General features: G+C 43.6%; 1 pseudogene; it reads right to left on the bottom strand.

The window, feature by feature from the left end:
• On the bottom strand, positions 1-1472 carry LOC100602739 (annotated as a pseudogene).
• Between the last annotated feature and the right edge of the window lie 5133 nt (positions 1473-6605).

Here is a 6605-nt window from a genome sequence, read left to right as displayed (position 1 = left end):
TCAGAGTTGTGCATTTTCATTTGTAGATACCTCTTCTTGAGGTTCAGGTGCTGTGAGGTTGCTCTTGTCTGGTACCGTGGAGACTTAAAGCTGGTCTTGGCCCTCCGAGGGGTCAGCTAAGACAAGCTTATTATCCTCTTCCTTGTCTTCCATCTTCTTTGCCTCTCCAGGCTCTGAAGCAATCTGAGATATCATTAAGGTGGGAAAAGTGCAAAGTTCTTCGGGGTTCTGATTGTGGATGTTTTCATTTTTTTTACCTCAGGAGTTCTTACTAGCTTCTCTGGTAGTTCTGGATTAGGAGAGACCTCTAGGGAGGTCCTAGGACTTGGCGTCTCAGTCCCCAAGGAGACCATAGGGCTGGTGGGTGAACCCCCTCCAGAGGCTGGAGGGCTGGAGGGTATGTTCCCTGAGGAGAGCCTGGGGCTTGGAGTGGCTCTGGGTGGAGGAGGCCTACTAGGAGGTGCTGAGGTCCTCTGGATAGAGGCTCTCTTCTTTGGTTGTTCAGATCCTTCACTTGCGGTGCAGGTTCGGAGGACTACTTCTGTGGCAGATGATGAAGGCCGCCCTGAAGGGCTCAGGGTTCTGCCTGGTGATGGAGCTGGGGAGCTAGGGAGAACTTCCTCCTGGGACTTGCCACTCCCAATGGTAGGAGAGGGCTGGGCCTGGGCAGGGCCATTGCAGGCTGGTAGAGGCTCTTCTTCCTCAGAGGAGCTTGCTTCAGATCCTTCCTTCTCTATTTCCTCATCTTCTAAGGGCTCCTTGATCTCAGAATTATCTTCCCCCTGGGCTGCATCAGGCGCCAGATCTTCAGTTGTTGCGACAGATTCACTCTCACTCTTCAAGGAAAGTGTAGGGGGACTAGTAGGTGAGGTAAGAGGACTGGAGGCCATAGATGTCTGAACTGGGGGATAAATGACTAAAGAGAGCCTGCTGCTGCTTGATAGTCCCTTCACCACAAAGACTTTATTGGAATGTTGCTTCTCCAGTTTGCTCATCACCTCATAGAGATTGTGGTTCAGCTTGCTCATTTCCCTGTAGAAGACATCCCTCAAGTTGGAAATGTTTTGGAAGATGGTCACATAGCAGCCAACATGACTATTATAAAGAATAGGCAGCTGGTCTAGTAGTTCTTGGTTCAGATCTTCAAACACAGTCTGGGCTTTGTTGAACTCTTCCTCTGCCTTGGCAGTCTTGGCCTCATCTTTCTTCTTGGCATTCTGCACTGCGTCCAGGTGATGTTGGGCACTGTCATAATCCACGAGTTTTCAACCCCGCTTGTCAATTCTCTCCTTAATCTCACTGAACTGGGCGAAGTACTAAACCAAAGGTGAACAATTTGAACAAAGTGCTGAAAACTTCTGCCAACAACAGGCAGAAGACCACAAGCTATACAAGGACCTCAAGAACTTCCTTAGTGCCACTAAAGTGATGCATGAAAATTCAAAAAGAGTATCAGAAACCCTGCAGGACATCTACAGCAGCGAGTGGGATAGTCATGAGGAGCTGAAGGCCATCATAGGGAATAATGATCTCCTTTGGGAAGACTACGAGGAGCAACTGGCTGACCAGGGTGTGAGGACCATGGAAAACTAATTTTTTTATTTTTTGTAGAGATGAGGTTTCGCCACATTACCCAGGCTGGCCTCGAACTCATGCAATCCACCTGCTTCAGCCATCCAAAGTGCTGGGATTACAGACTTGAACCACTGCGCCTGGTGACAAAACTATTTTAAACTGGAGAGAAGTGGATGGAATCAATCAAATGTTTGTTGAGCCTACTATGTGCACTGATTCACTCATCCCACAAGTATTTATGGAGTGTCTGCTCTGTGAAATCCCCATGCTGGGTGGGCCCTGCCTGAGGATGCAGAAACTAACAATAGGGCATAATCCTATTGACATGGAGTTTACTAGGCAGGACAAACTTATATCAAACACCGGCTATTATTGTGTCTGTGGATGGATCATCCTGACATCTTGGTATTTCAGTTGCTGAGTGGTGATTGTATAATTTTTGTGATTTTTATGTCTTTTGTGAGGAGGATGGGAAAATAGGTACAATTTTACCATGTATTATTTTGGAAGTTGGGAGGATAAATGAAAGAGATGAACGTTAGGTTAATTGGTTTGCATATTTAACGGTAGCTTACAGGAAAAAGGAGTTACAATGAAAGGTCAAAATGAGAATTAAAGAGAAATGTGTATTGATGCTATGCATGCTCTCCTGGTTTTCCAACAGCAGTTTAATGGAAAATCAGAAACAATTTTACCACTTTACAATAGTCAAACAAAGAAAACACTACCAAGAACAAAACCCTCCCTCTGCTACCCTGAGCCCACTTGTCTCCCCTCTTGCTGGTGTCTCTCTCTCCCACAGACAACACTTTCCAGTCCTGGCACTCCTACAGTACGTCAACAGAAATAAGAGCGTGTGCCCAGCAGCTACAATTAGCTAGTCACTGAGATTGTAAAAACCCATTCAACAACCTCGTTTAGACTAAGTGGCATTTTAAATATATCTGTGGTACTAGAGGAAAAGCAGGCAGGAACAAAGATGCCAGTACTGTCTCCAAATAAGAACAAGGCTTCAGTGTCCCTCCACTGGGATAGCAAAAGGATTCAGGACCCTGACACACATGCACAGGTGTTTTCTTTTGCAGACCAATTTGGCCACATTTTGCTGTGGTTTGCATGGCACCGTGGAAATCAGTGTGGTCCCTTAGGAAAGAGGAATGGAGGATCTGCCAGGAAACCTGGATTCTGGAGCCAATGCTGTGGCTTCCTCGACGCTTCTAAGTCTCAACTTTTCTGCCAAGTGAGGACAGTAGTGTTCAACTTATTACCTCTCAGCACAGAAATGAAAATTAAATGGGTTAATATGTCAAAGTGATTTTTCAAATCGTACGGAATGATGCCTATAGGAATCATTAACACTGAATGACATTGTTGAATATCAAAGGTTTTTCAATGCAAAATAAGGCAACTACATAGGAGTTTATTATACACGATTATGCTGCAAATCTCTACACTGCTACAGAGGTTATCTAGCACTTGAAGAGGTACTGTTTGAGGCTGGTGGAGCCAAAACCACTGACAATGATAAATCTACAGTGTCAGAGGAAAGGACAACACAGGAACTAATGATATTGCAAAAGGTGCTGAGTGGTCAGCATAACCAAATCCAGATGTCCATGGAAGAAGGGCAGGGGGCATTTCTGACAATTGAAATTTACAAACAAGCCCTGAGCCACCATCAAGTGAAAGACGTCTCTCCCCTGCCTACCATATGGCCAGAGTGGCTTACAGGTAGCTCAACCATGGGACAGATTTGGCCTTATTGCTTCCCTTGCTCACCTGGCTCATAAAACTAATAAAAATCATTGCTGGAAACAACCCAAATGTCCCTGACTGATGAATGGACGAGTAAAATGTGGTACATCTCTATAATGGAATATTATTCATCCATAAAAATGAATGACATACTGATATATACTACATTGTGGATGGATCTCGAAAATACATGCTAAGTGAAAGAAGTCAGATACTATGTGACTGGTAAGACACATAATATGTGACACAAAAGGCAACATATTATGTGACTCCATCTGTATGATATGTCCAGAACAGGCAAATCCTAGAGACAGAAAGCAGATTGGTGTCTCCTAATGCTGGGGAGTTGGGGGAAAACAAGAGTGACTGCCAATAGCGGGTGTTAAAAATTATCTAAAAATTGATTGTGATGATTGTTGCACATATCTGTGAATATACTAAAAACCATTGAATTGTGTACTTTAAATGGGAAACTTGCAATTTTTTTTTTAAGTCACGTTCCCTCTCTGACCTGTTCCTAACTAACATTGGCATTCTCTGGCCAAGGCCAACAGCATCACACAGTTAAATCCACTCTCTCCCATTAGTGCTCCTATGAAGAGATGGCTGTGTGTGCAGGGACAGGGCTCTGAAACCTTATCGCAGACCCATGCTGCAGTTCTTAGGTGAGGCTTCCTCAGGGCACTTTTAATAGTCTGTCTTCCTTCAAGCCTCTATTAAATTAGAACAATTTAGGTATTTTGCTTTCTCTGTTTTCTTTCATGGTCTTCTCAGAATCAGATTAGAGAGACAAAAATAAACAAACTCTCTGCTTTTCAAAACCAATGACTATTTAAAATGGATCTGTCTAGGTGAGGGACAGATAGCCTTGGTCCCAACCAGTAGCTACTAGCTGACATTTCTGCACAAACCCACAGTTATCACCTTTGCTCTTACCTATGCCTTATGATGTTTCCCATTTACCCAAAATAGGTCATTCTTATTACTCTCTCTCATGGGCTCTTCTCTTTCTTAGCAGTTTTGTGTGGGTGTTTGCTTATATCCCCATATCCCCCCTCCCCCTCCCCCCACCGCACTGCTCTGTAGCCTGCAAGGGTTACCACAGTGTAGCAGCTCTGACAGTGAAGTTCACATTCCTGGCCCCAGAACCTGGCACAGACAAGACCTCCAATAAACATTTACTGAAGACACAATAAAGCCCTCCGAGTGCTGCTTTGGGGCTGAGCCATGATCAAGATTGCCTCATTTCCTTTAAGTAATAAGTAATATTTAGTCAAAAGAGTCTGAGCTCCTCCATCTGTCCTTAAACCAATTTGTAGTGAGCACACATTTTCTCCCAAGTGTTCTTCCCTTTGGAGCCCACCCATCACCTATGGAGTCTTGAGGGGTTAGTCGTTTGGCCCCACACCTGGTCAGTGATATGGCCAGTGGTTGTTATTCTGGCCACTTTGATTGGCTAAAGGTTGGGCACATGACCAAAACTTGGCAGATTGGAGTCCTCTTGAAACATCTCCACCAGCACTTTCAGGAAAGATGTTCTAAGACAGAGTTTCTCAATATCGGCCCTCTTGACATTGTGTTCTGGATAATTGTCTGTTATGGGAGCTATCTTGTACATTCTAGGATATTCAGTAGCATTTCCAATAGATGCCAGTAACAAGCCCCAGTTGTGACAACCAAAAATATTTCTAGACATTGACAAATTTCCATGGGGGTGGGGTGCAAAATTAACCCTAGTTAGGAACCACTGCTGTAAGATGTGCCAGTGAGGACAAAATAAACTGGACTTGCCTGCATCTGTGCTCCTTGTGGCTCCCTGGAAGGAAGCTTCCATGGAGAAGCCATCAGCAACAAGAGAAGTTGAAGTCGGCAGAAAAAGAGAAAGAAAGCTGAGATGTGGAGAAACGAACCTAATGATATCTGTTAAATTTCACTTGAATTTGATTTTGGGGGGTTACTTGCAACTAAAGTAGACTCGACATATATAATCCATCCATCACCTTAATCCATAACAACCCAGTTTTTCTTCTAGAAACCTATTTGCCTATTCTAACCGAATAAGATGAGCTGGTCAAAAATGTCCATGATTAGGAAAAAAAAAAAAAAATAGCAGACATAAAAACCTCCTGCCCATCCTTGGATACATTTTGATCAACTTTTGTATTCTTCATACCTGTTTTAGGATAGTGTGGGACACAAAGTAACTATCATCCAAAAGAGGTAAGAAAATTTCCTGGCACTGCCGTAACAAATTATCACCAATCGAGGAGCAGGAATTCATTCTCTCACAGTTCTGGAGGCCAGAAATCTGAAATCAAGGTGTCAGCAGGATTGTTTTTCTCTGGAGACTCTGAGAGAAGCCTTTTCTGGTTGTCACAACTGAGGCTTGTTACTGTCATCTACTGGGAATGCCTCTGCTCCATGCCTTTCCTAGCTTCTGGTAGTTGCCAGCAGTCCTTGGTGTTCTTTAGCTTGTAGCTGTGCTGTTCCATCTCTGCTCTCATCATCACACGACGTTCTTTCCTGTGCACCTCTGTGTATGAGAGTCCTCTCCTCTTATGAGAACGTCAGACACTGGACTTAGGACCCACCCTATCTAGTATGACTTCATCTTAACTAATTATTAAATACACAGAGACCCTATTTCTGAATAAGGTCACATTCTGAAGTTCCAAGTGAATGTGAGTTTGGGAGGATGCTATTAAACCCTATGCAGATGGCAGAACAATACCTTATATTTGCAGAAAACTTTACAGTTTCTAAAGCATTTTTAAGAAAAGAAATAGAGCAGACAGTTATGCAACTCCCATTTTTTCAGGGAGGCCCTGATGATGAGTGAAGAACACTGAGCTCCATAGAGTGAGCTAGAGAACCACTTGACACCACCAGCTGGGAGACTGGAAATGAGCTGGACAGCCCAACTGCAGACCACTATCCCTCTCTTCTATGCTCTGCCTCAATTTTATCTGCAGCCTCAGCTCAGGGATCTAAATGCTCACTATCTTGTTTTAAGAGCCATCTGAATTTCCATTTGGAATTCTATCCAAAGCAATACACCACCAAAGCCAGCCAAAGAAGCTGCTATTTATTTTTCCAGTTTATTTTGCAACATGGGCATGCATCTTTTAATGCATATATTAATCAAACTGCTTTCTAGATGCTTTGACCCAGAAGCTAAGTTCAAAAACTCCAGCAAGGCACTGGCAATGGCAGCCAGAATCTTGGCATTTGACGGTTATTACATATCAAGGGTCTTTGTTCTCATATGATCACTA

The sequence above is a fragment of the Nomascus leucogenys genome, chromosome 18 (assembly GCF_006542625.1).
Source record: "Nomascus leucogenys isolate Asia chromosome 18, Asia_NLE_v1, whole genome shotgun sequence".
Classification (NCBI taxonomy): domain Eukaryota; kingdom Metazoa; phylum Chordata; class Mammalia; order Primates; family Hylobatidae; genus Nomascus; species Nomascus leucogenys.
Note: the sequence above shows the minus strand (reverse complement) of the source record. Positions and strands in the feature narration are given on the sequence as shown.